Source organism: Dreissena polymorpha, chromosome 15 (assembly GCF_020536995.1).
Source record: "Dreissena polymorpha isolate Duluth1 chromosome 15, UMN_Dpol_1.0, whole genome shotgun sequence".
Taxonomy (NCBI): Eukaryota; Metazoa; Mollusca; class Bivalvia; order Myida; family Dreissenidae; genus Dreissena; species Dreissena polymorpha.
In genome coordinates, this window is record NC_068369.1 from 66,076,868 (window position 1) to 66,097,077 (window position 20,210).

The following is a 20,210-nucleotide window of genomic DNA, read 5'->3' on the forward strand; positions in this document are numbered from 1 at the left end:
CGAGTCATGATCAATCTACCTATCAAGCTTAGTGATCCTAGGCATAAGCGTTCTTGAGGTATCATCCGGAAACCATTTTACTATTTCGGGTCACTATGACCTTGACCTTTGACCTAGTAACCTGAAAATCAATAGGGGTCATCTGCGAGTCATGATCAATATACCTATGAAGTTTGATGATCCTAGGCCCAAGCGTTCTTGAGTTATCATCAGAAAACAACCTAGTGGACAGACCGACAGACCGACCGACCGACATGTTCATAGTAATATACCCTCTCTTCTTCGAAGGGGGGCATAATAAAACTATTATAAATAACCACCCGAGTCATGAATTTGATTCATTTTTTATACATTATCTGACATTGTTTACAGCGCGAAATGATATGTGTCCATTTTAACCTTTCATTTGGATATTTTTGTATACACTGTTCATTCTTTTTAAGAATTGGATTATAATGTGGCATAATAATAGTAGAAAAGTGAAACGTTTGCTAAATAGGTCAAAATGCACAACAAATGAACGTTGACAATGCCCTTTTCAGCGAACTTTCGGCAGAAAATTTTCGCTAGTTCAGCACGCGTCGTTTACAGCCTCATAACAAGAGACGGATGTCTCAAGGTGTTGGGTATCTCAAACTGCTTACTCGTAGATTTTATCGCCGTCAGACCAGTTTCCCCAATGTGCTAAATTATGTTCATCAAAACATTTCAACCTCCTTGTTTGCAGTTTGCTTTTTATTTTTCGAACGACCAATAGTAGAATGGGTATCGCTGCCATTACATAAACGCCAATTTGGATGACGCGTGTAGGTCTGTTACATATAGTCTCAATGTTTTCCAATACGAATGTTGAAAGAACGGACGTGTTACCCGATTCTAATAAGCATGAAATGTTCTCGAACTCGTTGAAGATATATTTATCTGTAACTAACCATTTTATTTCGTCTAAATATTTACATTTGGAGCATGTCAATATCGCACTCGCTCGAATAGTGTGAGGTTTTGTCGTGTTATACAGACTGATAAAACCCGTTAGGATGAATTGTGTAGTATCATCATGAAATTGAATAGCGTTACCTTGAAGGTCCAATATTTCCAGTTGCGTCATGTTATTCAATGTAAAGTTTATAATTGGGAGTTCATTAAACGATAAATTTAGTTTTCGTAGCTGCGAATTAGTAATGAATGTATTTTCCGGAATTACGGCTATCTTATTGCGACTTAAATCGAGGCTTTCCAAGAGAGATATTGACTGGAAAAGTATCTCGAAATCGTTTGTGTGACTTTCACTCATTTTGTTAAGTTCATTTCCACCTAGTACTGATAACTTTAGCTTTATAAACGCGGAGACAAATTAGGTCCTTCGTACGATATTGTGTTATTGGACAAATCTGCACTTTCTAATTCGTTACCTGGCCAGTAAAAAGAACCATTGAAAATTATTAAGTGATCGTCCCGTAAGTGAAATGTGCTTTAAATCTGAATTATAGAAACACGTAATATTGTCAAAATATACGTGTTTGAGTTTGTTCTTGTCTATTTGTAGACATGCACTGTCCCAAAAGAGCATCTGCAGGCGAGGTAATATGTGTGTTTCTACGTTGTGAGTGATTTCAAATCTTTTATATGCACAGAAGAAATTTGCAAAAAAGAAACCCGTGCCGCTCATATTCAAAATTCGCAAATTCGGAAGATAACGCTTTTTGCCATCTTCCAATTTCCAATGTCCAGCAATTTAAGTGTTCTGTAAATGTAGTCTTTCTTGTCTGTCGGCATGATTTATAAAGTCTTCAAGGTCAACATCCAAATGATGACCTCCGGATAAATCAAAATCTATAATTGGCCGGCGTAGAATTAATTTGATCAACGTTTCATTCAATGTTATTTCGTGAGGAACAGTGTTCGCAAAAGAAAGAGACTCTGTGGCAATGAACAGTTTGAAGAAAACAGTTTTCCAATATCTGCAGACCCCAGATCCAATGACCTTATCAAATTAATTTTTTTAAGTTGTCCAAGTCCACAGAATGATTCATTGTTGAAGTTCACTTTGCCTTTGAGATTATCAATGTATAAAGAGTTCAAGTTTTTCATTGGTCGAAAAGCAAACGGACCTATATTTAATACGAAGCTTTCCAATTCTGGTTTGGTATATGTAAAACGTTGTACCAAAGACCAGTTTGCGTTTAGAAAATGAGTCTCCTTCATTTCAGGGTTGATAACGGTGCATGCGACGACCACGACCGCGGAATAAGCAACGGGATTCTCCGGAATGTGATTGTAACACAACAAAACTCCAGCCTCCGGACTCGTTTGACATTCTTTTGACTTAGTACTATTGACTTCAAGGCAGAGATCCTCGCTGTCAGGCAAAATAACCCGCGCGGGTGACTCCCACACCTCCCACACGTCAGACCACCACATGTTAAGCCACACTTCACACACGTTTCGGGAGAGGGCTCCAATAAGGTTCGCCTTTCAGCCCAATCCTATGTCAATGTCATGTAACTTGGGAATATGTTACTATGTCGTTATAAATAAGTTTAAACCAAACCCAGCCACACGTCAGAAAAAACGTTCATCCAAGGTACATCCGCGCGTATCTCCAACACATAAAGAAAAATACATGTGGGAATCGCAAGTTCCCTCATTCCGTTCAATGATCTTTACACTTTCTTGAAAGATAGGTCAGAAAGAAGTGAAACATGTAACTTGTGTGAGTTATTCAATACAACAAACATTCTGAAAGAAGACTATTGCAGTTGTATTGAGCGATCAACATGTAGTAGTCTAGTAGGAAGTAAAATACTTCGCTACGACAACTTTGTTGTTGGTTACAAAATGTAATGGTGCACTTATTTAAATTGTAAAAGAAAGTTCAGCAAGCACGATCCCATATGATATCTCACAGGGCCAGGATGATATTTTTTATTGAAGATTTGAATTTGGTTGACAACTTGACATTAATATTTTCAAAACAGACCATCAAGCATTATACATGATAATATTACAAGCCATGTATTAGAACTATTAAAATGAAAATGTGCCCTCTTCAGATTCTGATGAAGACATTAACTATCAAGTCAAACTGTTCAAAACCAGAATTATCAGGATTCCGCGCTAAATGAGACAGATGGAGTGTCTGTCCCTATTGATAATTCCTTGTTTGATTTAAACAACTAAAGGAACAAGAAAAGCAAAGCAAATTCCAAATTCTAACATGTGGCTGTTATTAATTTCATAACAAACCGTGCAGCGATGCCATTGACATTCAACAAGCAATCTCTTTTAGATAATACTGCCATGAACTCACTCGTGATGAATTGGATTTAGTAATAAAAGCCCACTTGATAACGCTCAGACTTTACGAAACTCCTAAAGACACTCAATTATTATTTTATTATTAATGATAATTATTATTATTGCATTATTTTGTTATGAAGTTAAGTGAAAGATATTTATCTTTTCAATCTTGAAAATTGTTTTAAAAACTTAAATATATCTTAGGTTGGACCAAACTACTTCAAGACTTCGAAAAAATGTGAAGTCTTTGGTGTTTGCTGTGAAGGTACAGGTAGGTGTGATTATTAATTTCTAGATCAGTTACATGTCCCATATTGTTCTTAAATATGCAAAAATGTGTTGGTGTGACTGTCATTATTTTAGGTGAAATATGAAATACATATTTCTGATCAAATAACAATTATAGTCAGTTTGCTCTTATTTTCATTTCTTGTTCTTTTGCAGGGAAAAAGGTGTTTTACTTGGCGAATGAGGGTGAATCACCCGGGAAAGGCGAAAACACTGTTGTTAGCTATGTGCATTACTAGCTTCATCACTATGGCCTAGGGGAGGAAGAGGCAGTTTTCTACTTTGACAACTGCTGAACAAAATAACAACAACTGTGTACTTTGGTATGCATTGTGGAGAGTTAGTGTTGGTAAGAACTTTTACTTATGCATACAATGCTATTGCATGAAAACTTGGTACCATTTTTGCATCTTAAAGGATAAAATTTTGGAAAAAAAAATAAAATCACTCCTTATTTACATATAATTATGTTAAAATAGATTTCATATTAATAAATGGAATATTTGATATTAAAAATGTTTGGGAATGCTTTTTGTTTGGTTAACAAATAATAAGGGTTTAGAATAGATATAATATTTGTGTTTAAGTTTAATAAGTTTTTTTACAGATTGTGAAAATGATATGTAAATATTCTTCCCATTTTCAATTAGGGCTGCACACTTGAATGAGATACTCGATGATGGTGACTGTGGCCACATCAAGTTCTAGCCTGATTTGCATTTTGGATTATGGAAGTCAAAGTGTAGGTATATTCTTCAGTAGATAATGATTTACCATCTGATAATGTTAGTATACATATTGCAATGAGCACTGGCAAAATTATTACTTCTAGTATTCATAAAAAATGTTTTTAATACATGGACTTTTTCCCATCTTTGTGACGTGGCCTTTGGCCCCTCATTTTGTGAAAAAATGTGTTGAGAACTGTTCTTAATTGTGAAAAAATAGTTTTGTTAAATAGTTAAATTGTGAACATTTGAGTCACAAGCTTATCAAATGTTTGAAAAACTGCCATTCTCTAAGAAGGAAATAAAGCTCTGCAATATTTAACCAATGTTCATTCCTCACACTTTTCCAGACTTTGTGATGCAGAGACCATCGAAGCTGTTGCTGAGACTGTATCCACCTCCTCAAGGTCTGGACTTAATGTGCCGCACATGATTGGTGATTTGGAGAAGCCTGTGCACCTATACGATTGGAAAATTTTCTTGCCCAGTTGTTCATACCCTTGAAGAACATTTGAAACTACCAACATTTCCTCATTGATTCTGGTAAACCAGGCTTGGTATTTTGTAAAACAAGTGAAAAATCTACAGTTGAAACTCACTGTTTGTTAAACTTTAAAGAGTGCTGACCTCTTACCATCAATGTCTAGCCAGTCTTACCCAGCCTGAATTAAAGGACCTTGACTCAGTATCACCTGACAATGGTACCTGTATGAGGAAATAGGGCAGTTTTTTTAAATCAGACCTGAGTAGACAAGCTACCTGTCCCAAGCCGAAGTAAAACAAAACAAAACAAAAACTGTCTGTGTAACTCAGAAGTTGCAAAAACATGTGCCCTGTCCTATCTTTGTTTGTTTTAAGGTTGAAAATTGTATGATCCTGTTTGTCAAATAGCCTAAAATTATTTGTTTTGATAACCAAGTTATATGTTATTGTTAACCATATAAACTGTTCATTGGTGAAATTTTCAGCAACAATTACTAGTGTGAAAATTTTAATATTAAATTGGCCTGTGGCATGGTATTTTCTAAATTGAAACTTATTATGTGATGCTATTAATGTAAAATGTCATGTCTTGAAACATGTTTTATAAACTTTGTCAAAACATTTAGCCATATAAATAAACCACTGTCCATGTGTGTTCATTTATTATGACAGGTGGAAATATATAAGTTTTGTTCAAGCTCATCATACCCATGATTGCGAAACCCTTTAACATGTAAAATAAGAATGTTGGTTGCTATGGGAACATACTTTTGGCATTTACTTATTTGTCGATGGAATTAATTCTATTTATATGATAATGGTATGGGAAAGGATTTACTAATAAAATTAGGTGTTTTTGCTGTTCAAAACAGTAAAAATGGATATTTTATCTATTTGTTGCCATGGTAACCATGGTTACCATCAGCAAAATGTATGCACATTAACATTTTTACCAGCATATATGTATGGCACTATTAAATTACATATATGATGTTTACATTGTGCAAAGTCTGAAATGGATTGAAATCAATACACTGTAAAATATGTGGATCTTTTCTAAAAAAAGGACATGTTGCACTTTAACTCAACCTATTTTCTTAGAGTCTTTGTGTGTGTTATTATGTATTAAATAAACACCATGTTGAAATAAAGATCATTGACGATAAGCAGTTTTATCATATATTTAAAAAAAGTAAATATTTAGTTTTTTTCCTGATATTTAAACAATTTTAATGAAATTAATGTATTTTATGTAAATTCGTTACCATAGAAACCGCTGTATTCAAATGATTGCTTTTGTTCGCACATAAAATGTAAAAAGCATGGTCAGTGTAGCTAATGCATTGAATCTATGTGTGAATGCTATACGGTAAATACATGTATACTGTATTTACAAAAGAGTTTGTTGTGAATGTCAATTGATATAGAAAACCATTATTTAGCTATAAGATCGTATAAAGGGTGCATGTGTTCAAAACTCAATATCTCAAAAACTATTATAGATAGAAACCTAAAATTTTGGATTTGACTTATGCTTGCATTCATCTTTTACAAAATGACAAAAAAACGAAAATGTGATTTTTCCTCGTTTGTAGTGATTTCTGTAGCCTATGACACACACACACACAAACACACACACACACACACACACACACACACACACACACATATATATATATATATATATATATATATATATATATATATATATATATATATATATATATATATATATATATATATATATATATATATATATCCCATCACAAAGGGACAAGTGAACGTTATTTTCACAATTCAATAGGTGTTGAAACCACTATAGGCTGCGCATGTCCATGGAATTATGATCCGGTCTGTGGAATAAACGGCCGAACATACCCTAACTATTGTTCCCTCCGATGCACGTGAGTAAACATTTAACGTTAAGAAGAGTTTTTTAACTATCGGAGTTCACAAACGAAAAACATTATTTAAAACCTATACATTTCGTCAACGAAACATGAATGTACCTTTTTTAAGTATTTATATACTAAAACACTAGAACGCCATATTATGTGTTTGCATGAGACAGACGGTGTTTTAATGAGACCGTGTGTGTTTAAATGAGACAGGTTGTGTTTGAATGAGACATAGTTTGTTCAAAGAGAGAGAGATAGAGTATGTTTGAATGAGAGGGTAAAAATTAGAGAGTGTTTAATAGAGTGACACGTTGTGTTTTTTAATATGAATGTGTGGGGTTGAATGATACAGGCTGAGTTTGAATGAGACAGTGCGTATGAGACAGTTCGAGTTTGAATGTACAATGTGTGTTGGACTTGGAACGATACAGTGTGTGTTATTGCATGACACGGTGTGTTTTTGAATAAGACAGGTTTTGCTTCAATGAGACAGTGTATGTTTGAATGAGACAGTTTATGTTTGAATGAGACAGTATATGCTTGAATTAGACATTGAGTGTTTGAATGAGACAGTGTGTATTTGAATGAGGCAGTGTGTCTTTGAATAAGATAGTATGCACTCGAAATAGACATATTATTAATATTATGCTTGAATGAGAAAGCGTGTGTTTTAATGAGACAGAGTGTGTTTAAATGAGATAGTCTGTGTTTAAATGTTTTAGTCTATGATCAAATGATACACTATGTGTTTGAACGAGACAATGTACGTAGTGTTTGAATGTGAAAGAGTGTGTTTGAGTTGGACAGTGTATGTTAAATGAGTGAGAATGTTTTTTTATGATACAATATGTGTTTGAATGAGGCTTTGTGTGTTTGAATGAGAGAAAGTGTTTCGAATATGACGGTGTATGTTTAAAGCCTCTATAGCGCTAAAAATCAGCGAAAATTTCGTAAAATAAAGTTAACATCTCAACAATCAATATTCCTTATGGCAATAGCCACAATTTCAACGCTAGATGTGGTATGATTACATAGATTTTTGTAGAAACAAAATGCTCGTTTTTATTTATTTGTGACACAATTAATTCCATTTTAATTTCCAGCGAATATATCTATCCATACGACACACGAACATCGTGTTAGTGTTCGTGTGTCGTATGAATAGATATCGTTGTGGGAAATTAAAATGGAGTTAAATATGCACAAAAATATTAAAAACAAGCATTTTGTATCTTCAAACATCTATTTTACCGGACCACATCTGGCGTTGAAATGTTGGCAATTGCCATGAGGAACACCGATGTTTAATTGCTTACGTTTTGAGTAGTAATGTTACTTCAATGGTACAGACATTATTTGAATGCTGAATTGAGTGTTTGAATGCGACAGTATGAGTTTGAATGGGACAATAATTGTTTAAATGTGACCGCGTGTGCTTGAATGAGACAGTATGCGTTTGGATGACAGTGTGTGCTTGGAGTCAATCAGCCTATCAACTGCTAGAAAATAGTGTTAAATATATCATATGAATTACCTTCAATCGTTAACGCTTTTATTGAAAAATAATATCGTTTTTTTAATTATAAAGACTATGCATAATGTACATTTACAGATGGAGATGCTTTCATTTAAATAAAATAATATAAGAACCAATAAGCAACATTTCAGAAAAATATCGTTTTCGTTGTTGTTGTTTTTCGGTGGGGTACCGAAATGGCATAGGGGCGAATGCCGGAGACGATTTAAATATTGATGGAATTAACGGATCATTTGACACGAAGCGATCTGCATAACAAATACGTTCTTCAAATCACACCGCGTTGTATTCTTATAAAAAACAACACAATAAACAAAATAAATAACTACAAATGTCAGGAACATTGGACTCATGTTTATATTGTCGATAACTCATATGTCAGTTACGGTCTAGATATAACTATAATGCCTATTTTAGTTCATCCACTCTTAATCACAATTTAAATATTTTTCGTCCATACGAACTTCAATGACTCTATCAATTTAGTGTTTTTCCCAGGCCGTTTTAGCGTGGCCAATCGCCATGCCCTTGTTTTTTTCGCCACGCTGCCCCTTTCAAAGTCAATTATCGCCACGCTGCCCTTTTCAAAGGCAACCGCCTTGCCCTTTCATGACATAAGCACCCGCTGTTTTTCGCGTCCTTATTGATAACATATTAATAGGCATAATAGCCCTTTGTCCAAACTACCTTGCCGACTAATGTCAGAGTATGGCCCCAAGGCCGCGAAGATTCGCTCGGTTATGAATTAGTCATGCGTGAATAACCCCGTGTCAATATTTATCGATAATGTCAGTGGCATGGTAATGTATGCATACTAGTCCACAATAGAATCATGGACAGTTACTTTGGAGACTTCTATTGAAACCAAGATTTTCCTCGTGGAAAATGTGCTTTTCATGCATAATAAAATATCATCAAAACATTTATCTTAAATTGAGATAATTAATTATTGACATAATAACTGTAACGTTTTCTTTTCTTATTAATAGGCGGACATATTATACGAGTTTAAATTGCTATGCGCACCTGTCGATTTTCATTTTAACAAGATGGCGGACGATACAGTTAATAGGAGGTTTTGGGGATTCCGATAATGACGTCACGTTTGCGCATGCTCAAATTTTGGCCGTCAAAACAGCGGCCATTCTGCTATTGTTTGCATGTGATGAACCGCATCGTGATAAGGTTACACTGATATTCGCGACCCTTTTGAAGAACAAAAAAATACTCAGAACTTGAATTGTTTTCAGATTAAATTGAATCCAATGAACGAACACAAATAAGGACGAAAACAAACAACATATTGATTGAATTTATGTAATCAACATATAGAAACTGATTTGAACCTATTTGTCTGAAAAAAACGTACCTTGTTACAGTTTAACTAAATCCTCTTGATAAATATAATTGCTTTTATTTAATTGTTCACACCAGTTTTGACACTCTTTGTTTCAGCATTTTAACCAAGTGTTTAATTGCCCCTTTGTTTATCACAAACCGATTATCTCGATATGATCGGATACTGTTCAGACAAATTACTAAGAAAACAGTGTGTAATAAACCCAGGGACCTATACTTGAATGACTCTGTATGGGGTCTCTGCATAAACCACATGTGTCTGGTCATTAAACACAATTTATGATACCTCCATGTCATCTCTTAGCATATTAAGTAAAAAAAACTTAACAGTTGCTTAATAAAATATTTGAACATATTAAAAAAAAATAGACATTTGTCCGAAATGGATTAACAGCTAGGAACTATTTAGTATATATATTAGCCAGTTTAATCATAACAGTAAAGTGTTTAATAACTATACATTTAAAATATTAAACAAATTTACTGCTACACAATTAACGTATTTAACGGGTACCTGCAAATGTAAACGCTGCTATAATGTGTAAAGATCGTGTGTTACTGCAGTATTCGAAACATCATCATGAAAACAAGCAATCTCGTATGGTCATTATATACGGATATAAAATACTTGCGAAAAAAATAAATTAAATGTGAAGATTAATGGTATCATAAAATGCTAGATTTGTATCGCTCATTATCACTAGAGAAGAGTTTTCAATGTACATGTACATGCAAAGACAGTTCAATTTGCAAAATATGCAGGTGTTTTTTTTCAATTGGAATGCTTAAATTATTAATATTTTCATTCAATGTAAACGAAACGAAAATTCATTCAATGTAAAAGAAAATTAAAACTACATTTCAAGATTGAAAAATCAAATGTATTGAGCTATTTAAGGGCTTTGTTTTATAACTGATTCAATACACCCCTTACACTAAATTTCAATCTCTGATGAAACATAACACTTTCGCATCCACACCACTTATAATAATTTTCAAATTATTATATGTTTTATAATTTTTGATATCATTTATTAAAGTCTTACTTAAAAAAGAATACGGGTATTTATAGTTTTGTTTTGTGAAATTGTAAGTATTAAGTCTTCCGACGACCTTTACTCTGATACAATGTAATAGGCCGCGATCGAGAAGTTGACAGCCAATCTATTTTTAGTAACGGAAAACCCCTCTTGTGACGTCACACAAAAAGCTCCTATAAATTGTGACTCTCGGCAAAAATGGCAATTTTACGATGGAGATCACACATTTAGAAGGGATAAATGAAATGCACTTGCTAAAGAACGATGCATTAATCGTTATACACAAAAACAACATATTTATCAGTAATCTGTTCATTTGATGTATGTCACGGAAACGAGTGTTTGCAAATTGTTAGCGTTCAGTTTACTCATTTTACTGGAAAAACTTCTGACAAGATTATCGTTAGAAAATGGGATAAGACAAACATGGTTTCATTTATGTGTTAGTGGATCTGTGTATAATCAGATTCATATGCATATATTGCTTTATTATGTTTGTCATTCTGTACAGTTTACTGCAACAGCATGCTACTTTAATGGAGACATAGCAAGGTAAATGTATAATTATTAATTAAAGAAAGTTAAATACACCAATAACCATTAAATGTGCTTATTTATATGTTTATGTGTATATGTTTCTCTCTTAACCACTTAGTCACGTAACGTTTTTGCCCTTTTTTACCTAAACTGCGCGTTAAAATGCCCTTTTTTAAAGTAATGCGCCATGCCCCTTTTCCCTCCTGGGAAAAAACCCTAATTCGTCACCTTAGTGCAAAAAAGCGATAAGTCCATATTTCAAAATTTTACAGGAGAGATAAAAAACTGATTGTTATAAAAGATTGAGCTTTGATTTTAACAATGTTAACATCTGTATACAGTTTTTAAACTAAAAATATATTAGATAAAATGTATTTCAGTATATTGCTACCAAGTAATATTATATTTGATGAATTTGCACATAACTTCATTTGACACTGAAATATTTTTAGTGCAATACTGTAACAAGTGCACTTATTACTATATTGCGCTGGACATTCTTTGTGCAATAACTGAATAAGGTAAGTAATTATGGTTTAAAATCAAACAATTTACTGATTTTTGTTGTAAAACCAAGAATACATTGTTTAAGAATATTGAAAACAAAATAATGTGTACACCAATTTTAATTTAGGAAGCAAAATAATGAGCACTGGGGTTTTGCCATGCATATTTTCATTATGAATCTTTTTAAGATGAAATGAATAGTTTTTCATTTTAAAAGAAATATCTTGCATATTAATAAAAAAACCACATGTATTGCTTGATAATTTATTAATCAACTTTAAACAATAATATTACATTGGTATTTCATTTAAATAATTATATTTGTAACAACAAGCATCGAAATTTAATTTGTAAACTTCAGAAAAATAATTTCATTGGAACAGGAACAAATTGAGGAGTATGACAACATCACCATACATTGATACAGTAAATTTCGGCTAATATTATTAAATGTGAGTTAAATACAATTTGTCAAATTTGAATGACAAATAGTTTAAACAATAAGACAAACAAGACGTATTTTACTACATGGCTTTTTCTTCTACATGTATATTGATGAATCATTACAATTTCATGGCTTCACGTTGGCTGAAGTTGACAGTACTATCATCTTGAATTTTACTGTCACACTCCCAGTATATAAGTATTGATATATAAATCAAAGCCCTGAAGGCACTGTAGGTGTTTGCTGTTGTATAAGTTTAGACGCAACTCAGTTTTAAAAATCATGTTATAGCTTTTTTTTTGCAAGTTTAAAATGAACACAACCCATTCAAATTGATAAAGAGTTTGTCTTAAAGCACAGGTCCAGATGTGTTTTGATTTTTAAATCATTAATAAAGTATATAATTTAAGCTTCACTTTGGGAAAACAGGGTTTAATGCATATGCATTAATATTCATCCCAGTACCAGAGACTCTTTGAACGAAAAACATTATACAATCAGAAATGTCGCCCTTGATTATCTTGTGCGCATTGCACAGGCTAATCAACGTGCACAGGTTAATCTTATTTGACATGCATTAAGCCTCTTTTTCCCTGAAAGCTGCCAATATGTACATATTTCAATGATTAACACTAGACTGGCCAATGTCGTCTTACAAGCTGTAAAACACTATTAGTCATATACACCCACTGCAGTGAACAGGCAGATGTGGTGGTTATCTTTCCTAGCAGACGCTTATATCATAAATTTGTCGTCTGCTAATTTTACTGCAACAGGCAGTGGTTGTCTTTCCATAGCGTAGTTAAGCAGTTAAGCGCATACTGATTTGAAAAATATGCAATGTAACTTAAGCGTGAGCAAAAAGGCTACTGATAAGCCCACATACACTTTTAATAAAACTTGAGAATTTTGTTGCACTTTTTAACTTTAAGTAGATAAAAGTTCAAGTTTTCTTCTTACATTTTGTTGCAAAATACATTGATATCTTACAAAACACTACAGGAAAAAATATTCAGCATTGATCATTATTGAAGCTGAGAGTCAAAACAACAGTAAAACTTTGGTTATCACTCACAGGGCAAATCTTTGTAGAATGCATCACTAGACTGTTATATTTAGCCTGAGGAATGGTGTGCTTGTAACCAGGCCTTAAAAATCCTTTCAGGCAAGATAGTTGCAAATATTGTGAGCTGCAATATTCTTAAGAAGTACAAATGTATTTCCACGATAAGTAAAGAAACAGGGATTTCGAGAAAAGTACTTAGAAAGGCAATGCAAAGGGATTGAAGGCTATTCCAAAGAGAAGAAAGGTCCCAGAAAAAGAAATAATCAAAAGGGAGGTGATCAACTTCATTAAGCAACACGAGTTCTGTGCTGAAAACCCAAATCCCAAGGTATCAAAATCGTTTTTTTTTGTCGCCTGCATCCTGACTATATACTTTTGACTAAGTCCACTTGCCAAGAAATGAAATATTGATCCATATGGATTTTGCAGAAAATTTCACATGCAGCAACTCTGATGAAGTTCAAAGCGCTTATTGGAACAGCACAGGAGTTACACTGCACCCGGTAGTTGCTTACTTTAAAGAAGAAGAAGAGCTGAAACACAAGAATTTGTTTTATATTTCTGATGTCACAAACCATTATTCCACAGTGGCGGTCACGATCTTGAAAAACACTAGTCCCTGACATGAAAGCATCGAGTATGTGTTCTATAATGGAACTGAGTATGAAACCACAGCCGAAGAACTAGAGATAAAAAACCCGAATTCTGTTTCGGTAGCCATAAAGTTGCATGCGTTATTTACTGCACACAATCAGTTATATACCGCCGAGGTCTCGTTTTACTGTGAAGCCTGTTTAAAAGGCGAATACTGTGGACACTGGAAAATAGACACTTTACCAGAAAAACACAATGTAAGTAACGAAGCCAGCACACGCGAATGTTCCACTTTAACGGAAGTTGATAGATCATGAAGGAAAAGTCGATGAAAACAGAAACAAAGTACAGAAGCTAAACGTACCTGAAATGTGCGCAGACGAAATGGCTCTTCACAAATCGCAGATGAAATATGTTGTCCAAAGTCTCAGATGAAAATGAATCCCCATCTATCAAACCAGTCAAAGACCAGTGCTCCAGCTAGGCCTAAATTGAAGGGCGCTCCGCCCTGCCCCTCCGAACCTCCGCCCTGCCCTTCCTAGGCCCCGCCTCCCCCTGCCCTTTAAAATGTGTCTATGTTTTGTACATGAAATTATGATAATTAATAAATCTCATATTACATTGTTATTAATGTATTCCTCATTGAAGACATTATATTTGAATGGTTTAATAATAATGGGAATAATATATTCTAACAATTATTAATAACATATAAATGAACATGCAGCAGCAACAGGAAGCATTCCAGAAATGCCAGCGCACTTGAAAATGTCCTTTTGACAAAATACTGCACGTTGAATGTGCCCTTTTGACAAAAAGCCCTCCCCCAGCCATTTTCAAATCCTAGCTGGAGCACTGAAGACGCATACTATCTTGTAAATTGGGATGATATCGTCTACCCAGGGAAAATTCTCAAGATTGATGATGATAAACAGGAGGCTACAGTTTTATTCATGGAGGAAACCCAAGGGAAAGGAGATTTTAAACTGTTTAAGTGGCTGTTAAGAGATGACGTACAAGACGTTGATTTCGAACAGTTTGTATGTGAAATCCAAGATTCAACTGCTTGCAGCAAAAGCAAAAGGTAGTTTAAACTTGAAGATGCCGATTACACGTTTTTTGACACCACTTTCAATAGCCAATTGCTTGTAGCACAAGCAAAAGGCAGTTTAAACTTGAAGATGCCGATTGCACGTTTTTTGACACCAGTTTATGTAGTTTGTTTCGTGATAATTGATTGTTTTGACAAAAAGTGTCAGGTACATGGACTCGAATTATTTCTAAGAAGTATGTATATAAACTACTGTAGAACTCATAAATGTTTGTGTTTATTAAATGTGAACGTTTTAATTATACTTTTTGTTATTTGAATGCTGAATGATGCCTATTGGAACGAAATAGACTTGTCTAGTATGTTAAGAGTTCTTTAAATCTATGTTTTTCCGTGTTTTTAAAGATTTTACAAGTTCAGCCATTAGATTGTAATCATTTTCGTATAAAACATACGTTAAAAATACAAAGGTTGTTAACATACTTGATTTTGGCTGAGATATTATTTTTTCCTTGTAAGAAAATATTAATGATGTTTCGTAAAAATGTATTTTTGTATTTGATTTTTAAACCAAAGTTGCTTTAATGTCATTTATATATAATCCTTTAAATGATCAGCATGATTTAACAAACACCCCTTTTTAAAACTATTGATGATTTTGTTAAGTAATTTTAGAAAAATGATGACAAAAATTCAAATGATTATCAAAAAATGAAATAACAGTCAGGAATCTGTTTAGCAAAAAAATACCACATATAATGATAAATAATAATTGAATGTGTGCGAGTTTATTTTAATGTATTAAAGTGTTAAAATTAATATAACGTACCTGACATTGGAATATTAGTGTGTCAATGATTATGCAAATATTATGAAAATCTGATATTTCTAGGTGACCCGTTGTTATTTTGTGTACAGTTTGGTGTTCAAGTTGATTAAATTAAAGTTTATGGTTCACTTGCCCTGTTTTAATTTTCCAACATTTCCCTATGTGTAAATGTCCCTATAACTGGGATTCAATGCATAGTTTCCAGCTATGATGTCATCATTTGGCCTTGATATAATACACTTATCACTATATTACACCAAATAACTTCTATTTAGATACATACCTCCTTGATGTTTACTTGCAAAATAAATGATAAGCGTATAACTTAGCACCTTCGTGATGCCCTTTTTATTATTGGTTTATGTAGCTGTTTTCATATATAAATAAGATAAAATTGTATAGTATGATAAGGATGTCTGATAAGGCATGCCAAATATGCGATGTGTTTAAATTACGATTCCATTGAGCAGACAAACACGTATTTATTGTTGCTTAATAATTTAAAGAAAATAAATAAAGTATTAAATACACATAACACAACATGTATATGATTATAAGTTCTTTAGCAAGGAAACACAATTCTAAAGATGGTTGCCAGTGCAGCAACCAATTGTGAAAAAAGAGACATATTGTTGTTATTTTTTCTAAGTTATCTATATAACATAACAAACAGTGCACATATATCTCTACCTGTGCTTTAAGACACACTCTTTATCAATGTGAATGGGTTGTGTTCATTTCAAACTTGCCATATTAAAAGCTAAAACATAATTTTGAAAACTGAGTTGCGTCTAAGATTATGCAATAGCGAACAACTTCAGTGCCTTTAGCGCTTTGATTGATTAATGTCGTCGTATTCCATGTAGGTCGACGTGTTATGTTAAAGTTGTCGTTGTCTATTTAAGCCGTAGGGTTATATTTCAGTCGCATAGTAGAAAAAAAATTGGTGTCACTGCTCATGGATTACTAAAACAATATTTTATTCATTTTGTAAGAAGCCAGTATAATAGATCATAAATATTTTTAAAATCATCGTTTGTACTATACTTATACATCGTCGTCTATGCCGTCCATACTGTTTGGTTAACAATGTAACAATGTAACAATAATCCTGTTCGTTGTATAGTTTTATTTATGACATATCGCAATTAAAACCTAACCGACAAGTACAATAATTGAAAACAAAATCATCGCGGTTTTTCTAGCGACATAGTTTACATTGCATTGATTATGAACACTTACATACATAATTATAGCAGAAGAAATAATCATAACAATGGGGCTTTGAATTGACTTTAACAAACAAAGGAATTACAAACATTTCCATTTTGTGCGTTACACCAACTCAATAGTTAATATTCTCATTTTGTCACATATCAATCCCGACATGTCACAATCAGAAAACAAACCCACTGAATGGGAAAACCAGTAAATATTACAGCTTTGCAAACTGTACACCATCAAGCAGTTCAAGGACAAGATCAATGATAAGGTTTGTTTGTTCACCGATGACGAACATGACAATGACACTAGCAATTAATAAGTGAGTTTGTATGAACAATATCATAGTGCTTAAGGCAATACATAATTTTTAACAATCTACAAAAGCAATACGAAAACATTCAAAATATACGTTGTTGGTTTGGTGGCTTATTTTTCGATACAACCGCATGCTGTTTTGTTATTTTAAACTGTAAAACTGTCATGTTCTTCCCCCATTCAGTGCTATCCGGAATATATCGGAGTATATCATTGTAGGCAACAACAAAAAAATGTTCCCGAAACGCTCTCTTAGTAGCTTTTCCTGTCATAATGTGCAAAAATGCATTTCCCCCCATACTCAGTCTCAATTATGTTTTTGAGACCGGTTCCTTCCATGAGAGATCCTATGGCTCCCAGCAAGTTCATAATTATGTAAAAACACAACAACATCACAGCAATATCGTTATGGCAACTTCTTTGTGGTGCCTCAATGATGATTTTGTCAAAAAACGGTTGGTCCAATTTTACAGTGTTTGAATTTTGTGCTTTATTGCAAGGTTGCACACAAAGTCTTATGTTGACAAAATGCACGCTTTTCATTTCGATCATAGGCAACAATTTGACTGACCACTGCCCGGTTGCTGGTTATGCTTTTGCAAGATATGTCGGTTTTAATCGTGTCTGATGTTTTCAATGCTCATCGAAAGGTGTGGTGCTTATCATCAATGGCGATAACTTTGCAAAACGATGTATACCAGGTCAAGGCTTAAGATAAAAAAGAACACGTGTGCTAAGACACAAACAGATGAATGCAGTAAGAACCAGGCAATTCTAAAACAATGTTTGCTGTTTGGAAAAAAGTGGTTTTGAACTAGTGCAACATGGGGTTCTAGATAGTTCATTTGAAACGATTACTCAATGTGCTTATTAGGCCGACTTTTAACAGGTTATAGATCTAGGCTGATAATGAGTCCAATTACACTGAACCGATTGAAGCATGGTATTTCGATGTTTAATAACATATTAAACTTACCTTACAATTTCGTGGAGTTAATGATCTTTATGTTTTCTTGTCAACAAAACAGTGGCTGTAGACATAACAAATCATCAAGTTTGAGTGAATGGTTATTCCCTGGCGGCCATTGTGTTTGTCATTTGGACGCCATTCTGCTTGTCTGTGTTTCGTAATAGGTTAACCTTATTGTTATTAGCTTAATGTGTTCCCCCCCCCCTCCCGAAACCTGAGCATAGACACCACAATCATAAAATTCGATTGGATAGGTGCATAGGTATCATAACTAATAAAAGCAATGACCAAGGAACGTACGTCGCCTAAATTTGTACTAAACGGCACTAAGTAACACAATACCTATGATCATGGGAATGTATCAAGGTCGCTGAGTCATATTTGACAATATGCCTTTCGATATGCAGATAAATGTGCTTTCTCTGACACATAATGCCTAATTTACAATGCATCTATCTACATTTATTGTTATTCAACTTTGTTTATACAGAGAAAGATAGGTAAGTACGCATTGGACTGCTGATAACGAAATTTTGTTTTAAAATGATGGATATTTTACTATAACGTTTCTACCGCATTTCTTTGCAAATCGTTTTAAAACCATCACATAATAATACGGGCAAAAGCCCGCGAAGCGTGCGTTGACCGTTCATACATATGGAAATTTAGACATAAAATTACATAAGAATACCACATAGGAATGGGTCTCAAAAACATTTGCCACGCGACATATATTTTCGCGATGCTATTTATGACCTTGAACAAATCAAAAATACTTTGACATATGCTAAATCACGTGTAAATACATACATCAGGAAAATTATATCAATGACATCATAATTGTGCAGCGAATCGCACTAAATATTCTCGCATAATTTGTTTTTCTTCGCAACCGTTCCAGAATTAAGTCATTACTCAATTATCTCCCCTGAATACTCATCTTCATTGTGTAGAAGCCGAAGACTGGTTCACTACATATAGTGACAGTCTTTACCAAACACAATTTTCGGGAACATAACCCGCCTTAAATATATTGCCGAATCTCAGATTACTGTCGAATTTATTTGCTTTGCTCTTTTCAATATCTTATTGTTATTATTTTCCTGACAAATCACAAACGCTTGTTAAAAAATATTTGTTTTAAGCATTATAGTTGGCATCTCTATTCTTCCAGTATTCTCGCGGTATTTCAATAACGACACCCTACTGTTTATTTTTCAGAATTCGTGACGCATTTTCCATTCGCTTTCAGAAAGTTTTACGTGTGATCATGAGCAATATTCTGGTAAGTTGTCGTTGTTATCCATCAGAAACACATTTATTCACAAAATTTAAAGATATTCCGATCTAACTTTTTTGTCTTTTAGCTTTAATTTTAAACGTATTTACACCTCGTCTGCTCGCACTTTACCGATATCCCGAAAGGTTACATATCACTTTAATAAGTTTAGGCCTTAAACCACAAAATCCGATACCGTTGGATTTTCGTACCACAATCTTACGTTAAAAATCTTTCAGATTCGAAATCAACAAAAAAAAACATTTATAAATTGTCTGCAATATTGATCAAATTTTAAGGTATTTGTTGGTTTTCCGTTCTTAGAAGCTGTTCTGCCAAGGCAAGAGCTGGGCATCACACAAGCCATTCTATCCAGCAAAACTAACAGTTTTGGTTTACAGAAATCAACAAAGGAGGGATTCCTGAACTATCAAAATTTCCAAGCTATACACACAGTTATTATATGTGGTGATCTTTGTTGGTTCTGTTGGTTTACTTGGATGGAACATGTGTGAACTTTTATAGAACTTTGTGTAATTAATAAATTGGTTGTTACTTGTTAATCCATGATAAATGTTTTATGGCTAGTACAAAACCAGCATTGTTAATTTTGTAAAAGGTAATAAAATAACACCACTTTGTAATTTCATATACGTAAATACTCTTGTACTGTAGGTTGATGACAGTATTTTAGTATTACTTATTTTGTAACTATTATTTTATGTGCCAATAAATGATGTGAAGTGTTTTGTATCTCCAC

At 33.6% G+C, this 20,210-nt stretch overlaps 1 long non-coding RNA gene across 1 annotated transcript; it reads left to right on the forward strand.

Moving 5' to 3' along the window:
- Window positions 1–3,778: 3,778 nt before the first annotated feature.
- On the forward strand, window positions 3,779–4,837 carry LOC127860995 (uncharacterized). The gene is made up of 3 exons (XR_008040013.1): window positions 3,779–3,937; window positions 4,239–4,330; window positions 4,667–4,837. It is a non-coding gene; the product is annotated as an uncharacterized LOC127860995 (long non-coding RNA).
- Window positions 4,838–20,210: the final 15,373 nt, after the last annotated feature.